At 34.9% G+C, this 13,631-nt stretch overlaps 3 long non-coding RNA genes across 3 annotated transcripts; 2 read left to right on the top strand and 1 right to left on the bottom strand.

Annotated features, from left to right (window-relative positions):
- Positions 1-6,196: 6,196 nt before the first annotated feature.
- LOC138126362 (uncharacterized) lies at positions 6,197-8,390 on the top strand. The gene is made up of 3 exons (XR_011157776.1): positions 6,197-6,992; positions 7,040-7,327; positions 7,378-8,390. It is a non-coding gene; the product is annotated as an uncharacterized lncRNA (long non-coding RNA).
- Positions 8,391-9,753: 1,363 nt separating this feature from the next.
- On the top strand, positions 9,754-11,542 carry LOC138126468 (uncharacterized). Its single transcript, XR_011157838.1, has 2 exons — positions 9,754-10,403; positions 10,739-11,542. It is a non-coding gene; the product is annotated as an uncharacterized lncRNA (long non-coding RNA).
- On the bottom strand, positions 11,539-12,987 carry LOC138126467 (uncharacterized). The gene is made up of 2 exons (XR_011157837.1): positions 12,479-12,987; positions 11,539-12,413 (listed from the first exon to the last, which is right to left on the bottom strand). It is a non-coding gene; the product is annotated as an uncharacterized lncRNA (long non-coding RNA).
- Positions 12,988-13,631: the final 644 nt, after the last annotated feature.

A 13,631-nucleotide genomic window follows, 5' to 3' on the forward strand; every position in this document is an offset into this window, starting at 1 on the left:
TCAACGTGGCCACCATTCATTTGCAAGCATAACCGTGCCAGTCGCAAAAGATTCAGTTTAGAATTTGTAACCGAAGTTTGGTAGTGCGCCGTTGTGTTGAAGCTAGCCGGTAGCACAAAAAAGAAGTGGAATGCCTTCAAGCAAATTGGGAAGTTCTGCGTTCAAAAATTCTCCATTCAAAATTCTGGATGAATGTCTCGCGCTTACCGTGCAGGAAATTAAAAAGATCCTACCTAAAGAGGGTTAGTTAGCTGACATGTAAACTAATTCCTATTGAAGACATACCACACGGTTCCCCAATACACCAACCCACAAATTTATAAAAATCGTTGCTGAAATGCTCTTGAAAATAGAGCATGTGGATTTACTTCATTTCCACATTCTCCGTAAATTATCAACATTTCCACATAGTCCGCTGGAGAATACATGATGAAAGAGCACGGTTGACCATGACGGCGGTACTAAAGCGATTTGAAGTGATTTCAATGAAATTTTGACATTGACGTTTCTCAAAAGTTTCATAGCCGGTACGTAATAAAATATGCAACCTAGCAACAATTACGGGAAATAGACCTGGATGGCTTAAAATGCTTTGATTGGTCGAATTAAACTGTTCTGTTCTTGAATACCGTTCAAGATAGAAAGATTTTTCATTGGGGTTAGTTATTTGTCCTTTTATGAAGATTTCTCCTTTTTTCTCTGGGGTGCGAGTTCTGGGACAGCGTGTATAATAAAAATAATAATATACATTATTGTAAAGTATGACGACAGATACTACCCTGCCAAAGTAATTCAAACTATTCAACCATGAGTTTGTGGTTTCTACTATGGAAAAAAGTGGCCTTAACGATTGGAAATGGCCAGATGAGAGATAAAGAAGAGAATATACTTTCTCCCATTAAAAAATCTATGAAAAAAACTCAACGAGACATATTATACAGTCCCTGAAATGGACAAATTTGAAGATTTTCAATTATTTTAGATTTACGCTGTCTTCAGAATTTCTTTCTTTTACGAATAAATTTATCCCAGTATGTATGTTTTGTTTAAAAATATTTTATTTCGTTAGAAATGTGTAAAACACATGGTGGCCACAACCGGAAAATCTAGTGTCCATCTAGTGAACTGGTGGCGAGAAGAGGGAGGATCAGAAGTTCAACAGTTTTCTTTGATTTCTTACATTTTAAATAATTTTTCTCTCTTTAGCTCATTAAAAGGCAAAACTTTAAACAGAAATTGAAAGATATGAAGTGCCTTTAAAACATAATCTACGTCAAACATACTTACTATTGTCTACATTATATTATGAATTGCCGAGTGCTACTAATGTGGCGTGTGTTCATCCTATTCGATTAAAAGGTGCAAGAGCAGCAGGTTATGCAATTAGACAAATTCTTTGTTGTGGAATTGTAAAAGCTTCTTCGTCATCAAAAACTGCCGAAAATATTAACTACATTAGTCAGGCAAAGATTCCTTCTTCTAAAATTTACGGAGAATATGTGACAAAAAATATTGGAGAATTAATATTGCCTATGGAAGTTAGAACCTGCATACACAGTCTCAGTAAAAATATTATACCTGAAAATAATATTTTTTCTGCATCAGTAGCATTTCTATTAGGTTATATTTATAGTTAAGAAGTTCCACTTTTATCAACCACCATACCAGGACCTTTGTTAAGATTAATAGCCTTTCAAGATCGGGGTCGATTGATGTATCTTGTATCTCAATGGTGCATTTGTGGGCATTATTCAAAGAATTGCGAATATAGTACAAAAACTGTTAATATTTCTACAATATGAGAAACCGTGTATTCAGTTGCATGACTTGCTGTACGATCACCTAACCAAACATTTTTTCACTGTAACTTTCACTCCACCATTTGGAAAGGAGTGGAAATCTGGAGTGACAGGCGCAGGATTTCACAATAAGACGCATAGAATAGGTGCGTTTTATTGCGGACACTAGAAGAAGACGGAATGAGATTTTTATACTTATAGAAGTTGTGATGGATCGTTTTATTGCTCAATCGGGAATGCGGAATATCATTTTTCAGACTGACAACAATGATGTAATAAAAATCGTAAAAAGTCCTAAAAAGTTTGTTTTTTAGAATGACAAATGGAACTATTTGCAAAATACAAAATTATTATGAACAAGTGATACCAAATCAAAATATACAGAAAATACATTCATCACGAAAAAGGTGAACATTTCACAATAGATGATCTGCATAAATACGCCAAAGAGGAATGTGAATATATCTGCGGCAGAACAAAGTTATATACAATACTAAAATCAATGGGATACCGGTATAGAAAACACAATAACAGACTAGTTTTGATAGCACAACCACATATAATTTTGAAGCGAATTAAATTTATAAGAAAATATTTACAATATCTACAATCTGATAATTATATATTTGTTTTTTTGGATCCTAAAGGTATTCCAAAACGGGTAAAAGGAGAAGGCTAAAGGATCACCATTCTTCATGCCGGAACATCTGCAGGGTTTTTACCAGGTTGCGACTTATTACAGTAAAACCTCCCTTAACGGACACCTCTGTTAAATGGACACCTCTCTTAGAGGGACATATCTCTAAGTCCCAACACTTTCAAATATTTTATTATACATTTTTACCTCTTTATTACGGACCCTCTCTATTATGGACGCGGACGCATACATTTTTGTTCGAACGGACGTCTGTAATTTAAAACCATGTAACACAGAGACGCAATTAAATCTTATCGACTACCCGATTCATTTAGTCAGTAAATTCTTTTAGTATTATGTCAACAAAGACGAAATATCCGGAATTTGATAAAAAGTTTTAGCATGTCAGTGCATGTACTTAAGAATAAACGTATTGTTGTGGTCCTTAAATTATTTTAAATCTCTTTTCAATCATGTCATCGGGCTCAAAAAGAAAGTCTTTATCGTTGAAGGCAAAAATCGAACTAATCGAATTTGCAGCTTCACAAAAAATTAGCATTCGACAGTTGGCCGAAAAATTCAAAGTGGGAAAAACCCAAGTGTTGTTTTGAAGCAAAAAAATGAACTGAAGAAATTATGGGAACAGAATGAGAATTTGTTGAAAAATTCTACTTTTTCTTGATAATGCTACATCGCATCCGGAAGTTATTTTAAGTAACGTTACACTTAGGTTCTTACCTCCTAATACAACAGCTGAGTGCCAGCCATTAGATCAAAGAATAATAAAAAAATTTAAACATTTCTATCCCGAATTAATCATGAAACGACTTTTATCAAATATAGATTCATCCAGTTCACCAGAAAGTTTAGAAAACCTATTTCTATATTAGATGCCATAACTTGGATTATCGCAGCATGGTTAAAAGTAAAGAAATCGACGATTGAGAACTGCTTTGCGGAAGCAGGATTTTCTGTTGAAAATTATAATGACGATTCATTTGATGCTGAAGATGACATACTCTTACGGCAACTAATATTTCCAGACATGTGTAAATTCCTTAAAACCATTTATTTTTGTTTGATCCTTTATTTTATTGTCATTTACTGTGTTTTTTAATTTTAATTATTATAAAATAATAGAACTAAGTACATAATTTGATTTTTTACATAACTCCCTTAAGCGGCCACCTCCCTTAAACGGACGGAAAGAGTGGCACCATTGATGTCCTTTATATAGAGGTTTCACTGTACTTGGTTCCGAAATAGAGCACAGGGATTACCATAAAAACATGAATAGTGATATTTTTACAAGATGGATACGTAACCAACTATTACCAGCATTAAATTTACTGGATAAACCTGCAGTAAGAGTGATGGATAATGCTCCGTACCATTCAGAACAGGTGACTAAACATCCAGTCTCTTCAACAAAAAAAGGTGACATGATACAGTGGTTAAATGAGAACAATATCCCATACCCCCTGAAGCCACAAAAAAAGTGTTGTATAACATAATTTGCACCAAGAAGCAAGATATCCAAAAATATTATCTGATTGATGATTTAGTTCATACAAATGGACATCATATCCTCCGCTTACCACCTTACAATTGCCAGTACAATCCCATTGAGTTGGCTTGGGGTTTTCTGAAAAATTATTATAATAAAAATATATCTTCATGTACTGAATCAAAAACTGAAAAAGTCAAAAAAATGTGGTTAGAAGCCATTTCTCATTTTACACCTGAAATGTGGTCTAAGTGCTTATTCACAATGGACATAAGCTTGACATAAGGCATAAGACATTCATGATACATGCAGTGGATATACTATTAATTTTCATCTACGGCTGCTTGGATAAGTCGTTATTACCACACTCATTTACAGTCATTTGAGTTGCGTAATGTAGTTCATTACCGCACTGGTTTCATTACGTAACGCATTTTTATTTAGAAGCAAACAGAGAAAATTTATTGAAATACAACAATACAAAAGAAAAGCTAGGTACTTATTGTAAATACATAACACAGTCCTTGCATTTTGTTCGCCCAGTAGCCGGCATCGACTTCGTTTCGGTCTTCAATCTCTGGGCTTGGCACTACTACTCTCTTTTGGGTTACTCGCACAAGAGACCACTTTGTAATACACGTCATACTGGAAAAACGACGCAAACTGCAGTGATACCTCCAGAGACGCTCGTCTCTTGCACTCCAGGTCGTCCTCGAAACAGGATCACACACGTTTCCATTCCAGGTTGAGGTACTTTTCTCACTTGACGTCAGGGTAACCCCAATGTACATTTTTCGAAGTCACTTCACTTCGGAGAGCCGCGATAAGACGTAAACGACCCGGTTCTCAATTATGAAAGATTTAAAACAACGCGTTGTTTACAAACAGAATTAGCTGGTTGTCCTGGTATTGAGCAAATTGTTTCAATCTTGTTGCTTTGATTTTGAATTAAAACGATTGAAACTGACATTTAACAATTATCAAAATATATTTTTGTAAATGTCAAATTTGACGTTTTTGCCAAAAATGGATTTTTTTAATTAATAATTCGCAGCCGTAGATAAAATGTTGTACATAACACGTGGGCTAAAGCATATTACAGGAAACTCGTGTATTACAGATGAACTCGGGCTAACGCCCTCCTCATCTGCAATCTTCACACTCGAGTCCTGTAATATTGCTTTTATCCCACTAATTATGTAAATAACTATTACGTAACTTATGAGAAGTGACCTAAGTGAACATTATTGTTGTGTACAAAAAGGCATGAAGAATCATATTCGAGTTATATGGACACATAAATAATTTTCCAATTGCCCAAATTTACAAATTATTCTTAGGTATCTCTTATGTATTTCTTATGTCTTATGTCCATTGTGAATAAGCATCAATAGTGTCAAACACTGTGAGCAACTCATCAAACAGGATTGGCAAAAATTAATGGGAAATGCATCAATTGAAGACATACCCCCGTTTATAATACAGGTGGCAGCAGATTCAGATTCAGAATCAGATGTGGAAGATGATGACGAAAATCTGGAATATGAATAGTTTTCATTTTCAAGTTATTTAATTTTTTTCATTTTTCTAATATTAAACTAGTTTTTGCCTTTTATCTTTCAATCCACATTTTATTTAACCGTTCACATTTCCCGATGTATTGGATTTCAAGTACATATTCCGTACAAACCTTCATTTCTTCTTGCTAAGTTTGAAGAAGCAACTCACTTTTCAGAATCATCATTAAACATAACATTGCTTTTAATATGCAAGGTCTTAATAAATAAACAATATTTATCATTTTCTGTAGGTACTTTCATACCGGTCGTTGGATGTTGGAATGACGATTTGTGTAATTGCGTTCTTGATTACGATTGCGATTGAAAAACGTCAACGTGCAACATGTACATGTTATAGGAGAACAATTAAACACGACACTAACTTTTGGTTTTTAATTGAAATTGTAACTCAAAACACGTGTAAACAGCAATAATGGTCAACACGTCTTTTCTTGTAGCGTCCCTTGCTACTCTGACGCCCGGTAGAGGGGTCGCTGCTATCGATAGTACTATCGATAGTTCGATAGTTTCAAATTTGACAACGACTATCGATTTTTTCAATAGTAAGGGCACAATTTCGATAGTAGATGCAATAAAACACGTCGAGAAAACCAATGTTATGACAAAAATTATTTTTAAAATTTAAACCACTGAAAAAAGAAAATAAAGTAGATCTAAAGAAAGTAGGTACGATATCCCGTGACGCTTGCGCAACATTGCATTTCTGACAAATTAATTGCGTCATTTCAATCATTCAATCGTTTCACGTGCTTTTTACCGTTGTTTTAATTTTTCACGTCAGTTTCCCTCCTCGTTTGAAGTTTAATATGTGATGCAGCATGCCGAAAAACAAAATTAGCGTGTGGGATTACTTTGAGAAAAATTCATTTGGGCTTCCTCAGGCTAATTGCTGTAAGTGTCGAAAAACTTATAAAACAAGTGGAAACACTAGTAACTTATGGGATCATCTTCAAAGAGCTCATAAAATCAATCCAAAAAATCTACAAAATGGTTCAGGTTCAGATTCAGAATTAGAAGAATGCCGACCACCACAACAGAAGAAACAAAAAGTCCTTTCTTTTGAAAGTTATTTATATAAAAGATCTGATAAGAAAAAAATTTACTTAGACAAATATGTAGTGGCAATGATTGTATTAGACATGCAGCCCTTTTCTGTCGTTAGTGATAGTGGTTTTAAACAATTAATAAAAAAATTGGATTCAAAGTATGAATTGCCATCAAAGACAACAATAAAACAAAGATTATTACCAGAACTATACAATGAAATAAAGGAAAAGTTAAGGATATACTTGGAAACTGTGGAATCTGTTGCCTTAACTACAGATTTATGGACTTCAAATTATTCTACGATTTCATATATGACAGTTACATGCCATTTTTTGAAAGAGAAAAAATTAGTCAGTACTGTTTTAGATACTTTACAGTTAGCAGGAACTCACAATGCTGAGAATATAAGTACTTGCCTACAGGTGTGTGTTTTTAAAACATGTTAAACAGTTTTAATTTTTATTTTTAGGATATTATTAAAACCTGGAAATTAGATGGGAAAGTATTGGCTGTGGTTACTGACAATGCCAGTAATATGTTGCTTGCATGTAAAATAATAAAACTTGAGCATTTACCTTGCTTCGCGCACACCCTAAACTTGACAGTTGAAGATGGTATTAAAAAGACTGAAAACTTGGAAGAGTTGTTAAAAAAATGTAGAGATATAGTATCTTACTTTAAGAGAAGTACCAAGGCGAGTGACTGCCTTAGAGAAGAACAAAGGCAACGGAATGAAGCAACACTTAAAGTAATCCAGGTAGAAATAAACTTTTCAAATTTAACATTTGTTAAAAATATATATTACAGGACGTGTCAACAAGATGGAACAGCACTTTCTTAATGATTGAAAGAATTCTAAAACTAGGTGACAGTGTTACCATAACTCTTGTGAAACTAAAGTCTGCTCCTAGTTTTTTAACTATAGATGATCAAATTGTTTTGCAAGATGTATGTGCGATTTTGAGAATATTTAATTTAGCAACAGAAAAGATTTCTGGAGATCTGTATCCTACAATTTCTCTAATAATACCATTAATATCTGGACTTTTTTGTAAACTAAATGAAATTGAAAAGTCACTGAAAACAGACATTGGTAAACAATTGTTGGAAAAGCTGAGAGAGTCTGTAAGAGAAAGATTTACAAATTATGAATCAAAAAAGATCACAAAAATTGCTTGTTTGTTAGATCCTAGGTTTAAACAATTAGCTTTCAAAAACAAAAATAACTCTTTAGATGGACAAGCTATTATTCAGAATGAACTTGCAAATTATATTAAAGAGTTTGACAACACTAATAAAGAGCCGGAAGAGTTAAATTTGACCCTCGAGAATTCTGATGTAACTGTATATGAAAGAGAAAGCTCCAGTTTGTTTAGTTTTATAAAAAATAAGGCTGAAGTTAAAAGGGTTGTAGAAACGTCTACCAGCAAAGCCATTATTTTGACAAGACAGTATTTTGAAACTCCAATAGTTAGTGAAGAGACTGATCCTCTAGAATTTTGGTGCAATAAACTACAACCCTTAAATGAAATTGCTTTAAAGTATATGGTAGTACCAGCAACCTCTGTGCCCTCAGAGAGATTGTTTTCAAAGTCTGGACAACTAATTAGTGCCAGAAGAAGCAATCTCAAACCAAAGAATGTCAATATGATTTTATTTTTAAATTATAATTTAAAGTTATTTAATTTTGATTAAAATGTTTTTGTTACATTATACTCCTATTATTCTGTTTCGTTATTGTTATTTTTGTAATCAGAATTTATTTTTATTTTGTTTTTGTCATTTACATCTTTATTAAATACATCGTTATATACAATGTATATTTTTTCTATTAGTTGGTCGATAGTTATCGATTGTTCGATAGTTTGCAGGGCGGCACTATCGATATATTCGATAGTCATTTTTTCCGATAGTTGACCTCTCTAACGCCCGGGGGGCCGGGGGTAATTCGAGTCGCCGGTCGGCCCCCACTCTTGACCATCTACGGGTCCACAGGTCCGGCTCCACGACAGGTCCGGCTTCGGCGGTAGCGACATCAACATACATGACCTCAATAAATAGCTACTGTAAAAACCATTATACATCTGGTCCATAAAACGATATTCTGGGGTGGTACAGTCCGGTCTTTTAAGAATTTTTGACATTGACAATTGTTTATTAAAACGAATGGACTTTAGATTATCACAAATGCAGTTTGAATATATTGCAATCCATATTGGAAATATCGTTTTAACAAGAGAGATCCAGCACTTGGTGGTCGTGTTAAGTGGTCTACAGATGAAGAAAAAGCTATGATCGCAAATCAGTTTTCTAAGTATGGGCTTCCAAATGTGATCGGAGCAGTAGGTGGATGTCATATCCAATCAAATAACCCACTCTCAATGGACTTGACTACTTTAATCGCAAAAAGTTTTACTCGTTAGTATCACAAGCAGTTTGCATTTCGGATTTAAAATTCATAGACTGTGTGTGCGTTGGCCCGGGAGTGTTCACGATGGTCGCGTTTTAAGGACTTTCGATATGTATCAAATAGCTGTTCAATAATGTGCGCCTAATTTTTACATCATTGGTGATTCAGCATATCCATGCATGGGTCGTTACAACCGGCAATTGTACACGTTTAGTTCAATCTGTACCAGTGGCGGCTTTACCTATGGTTTGCAGGTTTGCGCAACCCCCAAAAATAATAAGTAATTTTTAACCTATAAACCTATTAGTAACTGGTAAGTACAGTTGCGGCCGTTGAAAACTCAGACACTTTGACAACGCCAAACTTTTAGCTTTGTAAATGGTATTGAAAGTGACGTTTCTCAAAATGTCACTCAAACATTATCCACATTAATTTCTCTCGCAATGGCTCTTATACTCACACCGTCCCTCAGTCAAACACACTTTTGCAAATCAGATAATTGCGGCATTTCAAAAGTTACGCGCGATTCTGACCTAATATGTCAAATACTGACACTGACTTTATAATCCTTGATGAAAATCCTGTTTACGCTAATCAAATTTCGGAATTTATACAGAGTGTTTAAATCTTTCCTGTCTGAGATTTCAACTGCCGCAACTGTACCTATAAAAGTTGCAACCCCCACATTTTTACAGTACGAGCCGCCACTGATCTGTACACGTAATTCATAACGTTCATGCGTTATAAATGTTGTGATTATTAGAGAGATATTAGTGTGTTTGCGCATGGGGCGGTTTTACCTTATAAAAACCCGTGCTTATAGTTATAGTTATAAGAGGGCTTATAAGTATACGGTACAAGACAATTTTCACGCTATTTTATAAAATAACGAGGACCAATTAAAAAACGCGACGGTATATTTTCAAACCACGTGACCTTCGAACATCGAGGAGCCAACTTGACGGCACCCGAAGACACCAACTCTAACTCTTAAAAAATCAAAACATACCATGCCCAAGCATAACCTCCAAATGCATTCATTCACGATTCAACGTGTGCCGTGTTTCTACCTACCGTTCTATCGTTGTCTCTTGTCTCTGATTGTGCATATTAGGTGTTCTGTGTGTGTATCTGTGTTGTGTTTGTGTATCTGTGTTGTGTTTGTGTATCGTGAAAGTAAAATCAAATTTAGCATGCAGAACAATTTAAAACGTTGTTCCCAACGGGAATGGGAAAAAGAAAATCAACATGCATTAACGGCTGTGGAATCCACTCCTTCAAAACACAAAAGGTTTCGGTTTTCTGAAGTCGAACGAATTAAAGCGCTAAAAGAATTGTTTAATATTTTATGTGAGGATATTGTTACGACGGACGAGGAGTTGTGGGCAAATCTTCATTCGGTGTTATGCCATGACAGTGAAAGGTATGTCCTATTTAGGGCCGGTTTCATCAACGTGAGGGTAATTGTTAACTTTAGCTACTTGTGGAATTTTCGCGTTTTTTCTGTCCAGACATCCTTAGGGCGTCCTCCTACATTATTTCCCACCACTCAAACCTTGTGCAAATGTCTTCGTTTTTCTCTCTTGTTGTGTTTCAAGGTCGCGTCAATGTTTTAGTATGACTAAAGGGCAAGGAAAATTCATTTGCACAAGGTTTGATTGGTGGGAAACGATGTAGGACAGTTAATTTTAACAGGCGTTGGTGAAACTTGCCCCTAGAGATTTAATAACAAAACTAAATTTGTTAATGCATTTACAGATTCAAAAGCTGCAGTGTACGCCTTTTGAAAGATCACATGCTTGAGCAAGTAGCTAAATTTCGGAAATATGACTCTAAGGAAGCAACTGAGAGTGGAAAAGAGCGACTGAAAACTGAATGGGGAGACACCATGCGCCTAGTCCAAACAGTGTGGTGCAATTACGAACATATTGTGACAACAGCTGAAGAAATCAAGTCTGCTAAGGGTGGGCGTCCTAGAAAAGTAGTGTCACAAGAAAAAGCAGATGCAGCAGCAGCTCAGGCTATTCGACACGCAGCTTTACAAGCTGTGGAAGATATTGAAACCGTTCATGTTGATTATGTGGACGTCGATGAGGAGGATGTTAATGGAAGTTCATCCAGTTTAACCTCCTATGATGTGCCTGCTACTTCTCAAACTATTGATGTTCCGTATGAATTGCCAGCAGTGCCAACTGAATTCCATAGTTATGCACGCCCTGTCAATAATGCTGAAAAGCAAAATGAAGACGAAAGAAGGCATACTGCAAAAGCAAGAAAATCTAGAGGACAAAGTAGTGAGCTTTTCTCATTTTTGTCTGAAAAGGCTAGGTTAGAACAAAATGAGAAGAAAGAAGAACTACAGTTCAGAAAGATACAGCATGATGTCAGTACCAAACTTCAACAAGAAGAGATAGCCTATAAAAAAGCAAAACTTGAGTTTGATGAAAGAAAATGGAAAGAACTGGAAGAAGATCGCAAAGTCGAATGCAAAAGAAATGCAATTTTAAACACCTTTTTGGAGAATTTGCTCATGGGAAATTTGAATAAAAACACTTAAGTTCGTTTTCATTATTTTATATTTTATTCCTTCCTAAGATACAAAATAACACATACATACTCATGTGATTTTCTTCAATATGTTACTGAAAATATTCCAGAATATTGGGAGATTCAACATTGAAATAATGCGATGTTGTACTTCCATAAAAGCATGTGTGAGCATTAGTGAGTAACGTTGCGACGATATAAAATTTACCAACAGGCTGTAAAAATAGTTTTTGATTTTTCTTAAAATCGACAAAAGCAAATTGCTGAATAATTTTTCCAAAACTCCATTCTACGCATTGACGAACTTTCGACATTTGTTTATTAAATTCCTGCTGTTGTTCTGTCAAATGTACATTCGAAAATGGACGTATTAGTTGCCTTCTCAATGGGTAGCCTTCATCACCATACACACAAAATCGGTCACAATATAATCTTAGCTGTTCCATCATATGTGTATCCCTTAAGATAAATGCATCATGTCGTCTGCCCGGGTATGGGCTACTTAAATGTAAAATAATTCCATTTGGTAGGGTGATGGACTGAAATTTGAGACAATGAAATCTCTTATGTCCGCTATACATTTCCCGTTGCATTGAATTTGGCCTGCAGATTGCCCGCGCCGTCCCATCAATAAATCCAATACAATTAGTTAATGGAGCCCCTTTGGCGTGTACCAGTGTAGCAATTTCCTGCAGGTAATGTTCAGTTAACCATTTATTTTCTCTAAAATTTAACAATAATTTGCTCCATTTTATGTAAACAAAGTGACATATGTGCTTCAAAAGTTTACTCAGTGAAGAATATTGCAGGCCAAATTCATTTTGAAGGTCCTTCAATCTGTTCGGATACGCAAAACGTCGCAGAAGTAAACACAATCCTTCAACTCCTAATAATAAATAATATAAATAAGCAATACTACATATGTATATAAAATTTCTGTTTCATACACACCCCCGATCACATGACGATGTGGAGTTTCCCATCGCAGAGGCATTTGTAAAGCTGCATGCAGCCTTATGATGTCTTCTCTGTCAAATCGAAACATATGGCGAAAATTCTGTTGAGGTATTACATCAATATCGAATGATGCACAATTATACAATTGTTGTTTCTCTTCTAATTCATTCCTCAGTAATGTGATCATTAAATACTCCTCCACATCTTTAATACTGAGACATATTACAAGAATTTCCAACGTATTGTTGCTCATATTACTACTTTAATAATTTAAACAAATTAGAATTGTGTGTTTAACTTATTCCTTTAATTCTTTCTGGCTGTTTTATTATCGTAATCTCACTTTTTCTCGATGGTCATGTGTCACAACAGTCAAAATATAACGTTTGGTAATATAACGTAAAACACCGAGCGCAAACGCAAAAACAAAAGGTCGTTCTTATAATCATAATTTCTCCGTTATAGGTTTATAACTATAACGAAAAGTACCATGCGCAAAGTCTCTATTGCATTCAACCTTTATTTAAGTAATAGGTTAATAAATGATTGCGCTATGAAATAACGCTACGCTTTAAAGGGATAGTGATTTAAAGTTATTGCAATTTATCAAGGCGTTAACGTTATCAAAAGACAATGCAAAGTTGACAAGTAGTGTCAAAAATGAACGAAGCTGCAATTTTAGGTGGTGCGAATGACGATGATATTGAAAAATTAGTTCATCACGTTATTTATAACTTATTTCGGTCAAATCGTATTCAAACTTTTTTGAATTGTCAAACTGTTGACATACGAGAAATGTCAAAAATAACGTTAACGTCTTGCGAAATACGTTCGCAATTTACGTAAAGCCCAATCGTTAAGTCATAAATAAAACGAACAAAGACCCTACTTAAAGAAATTTATTGTGATATTGTACCTGTCAATCACTAGCCGGTCTCGGAGAAAAAAATTACCTGGGGTAGTACTCAAAATATTTGTCGGAGACCCTCTAATAATTGACCAGGCACAATATGACAATAAATTTCTTTAAGTAGGGTCTTTGTTCGGTTTATTTAGGGTTTAAGTCAGAATTCCTTAGGAAGTTACAAGCACTATAAACCCCTAATCGTACATTCGTTCAAATACTATCCTGTAAACTGACAGGTAC

Source organism: Tenebrio molitor, chromosome 3 (genome assembly GCF_963966145.1).
Source record: "Tenebrio molitor chromosome 3, icTenMoli1.1, whole genome shotgun sequence".
Lineage (NCBI taxonomy): Eukaryota > Metazoa > Arthropoda > Insecta > Coleoptera > Tenebrionidae > Tenebrio > Tenebrio molitor.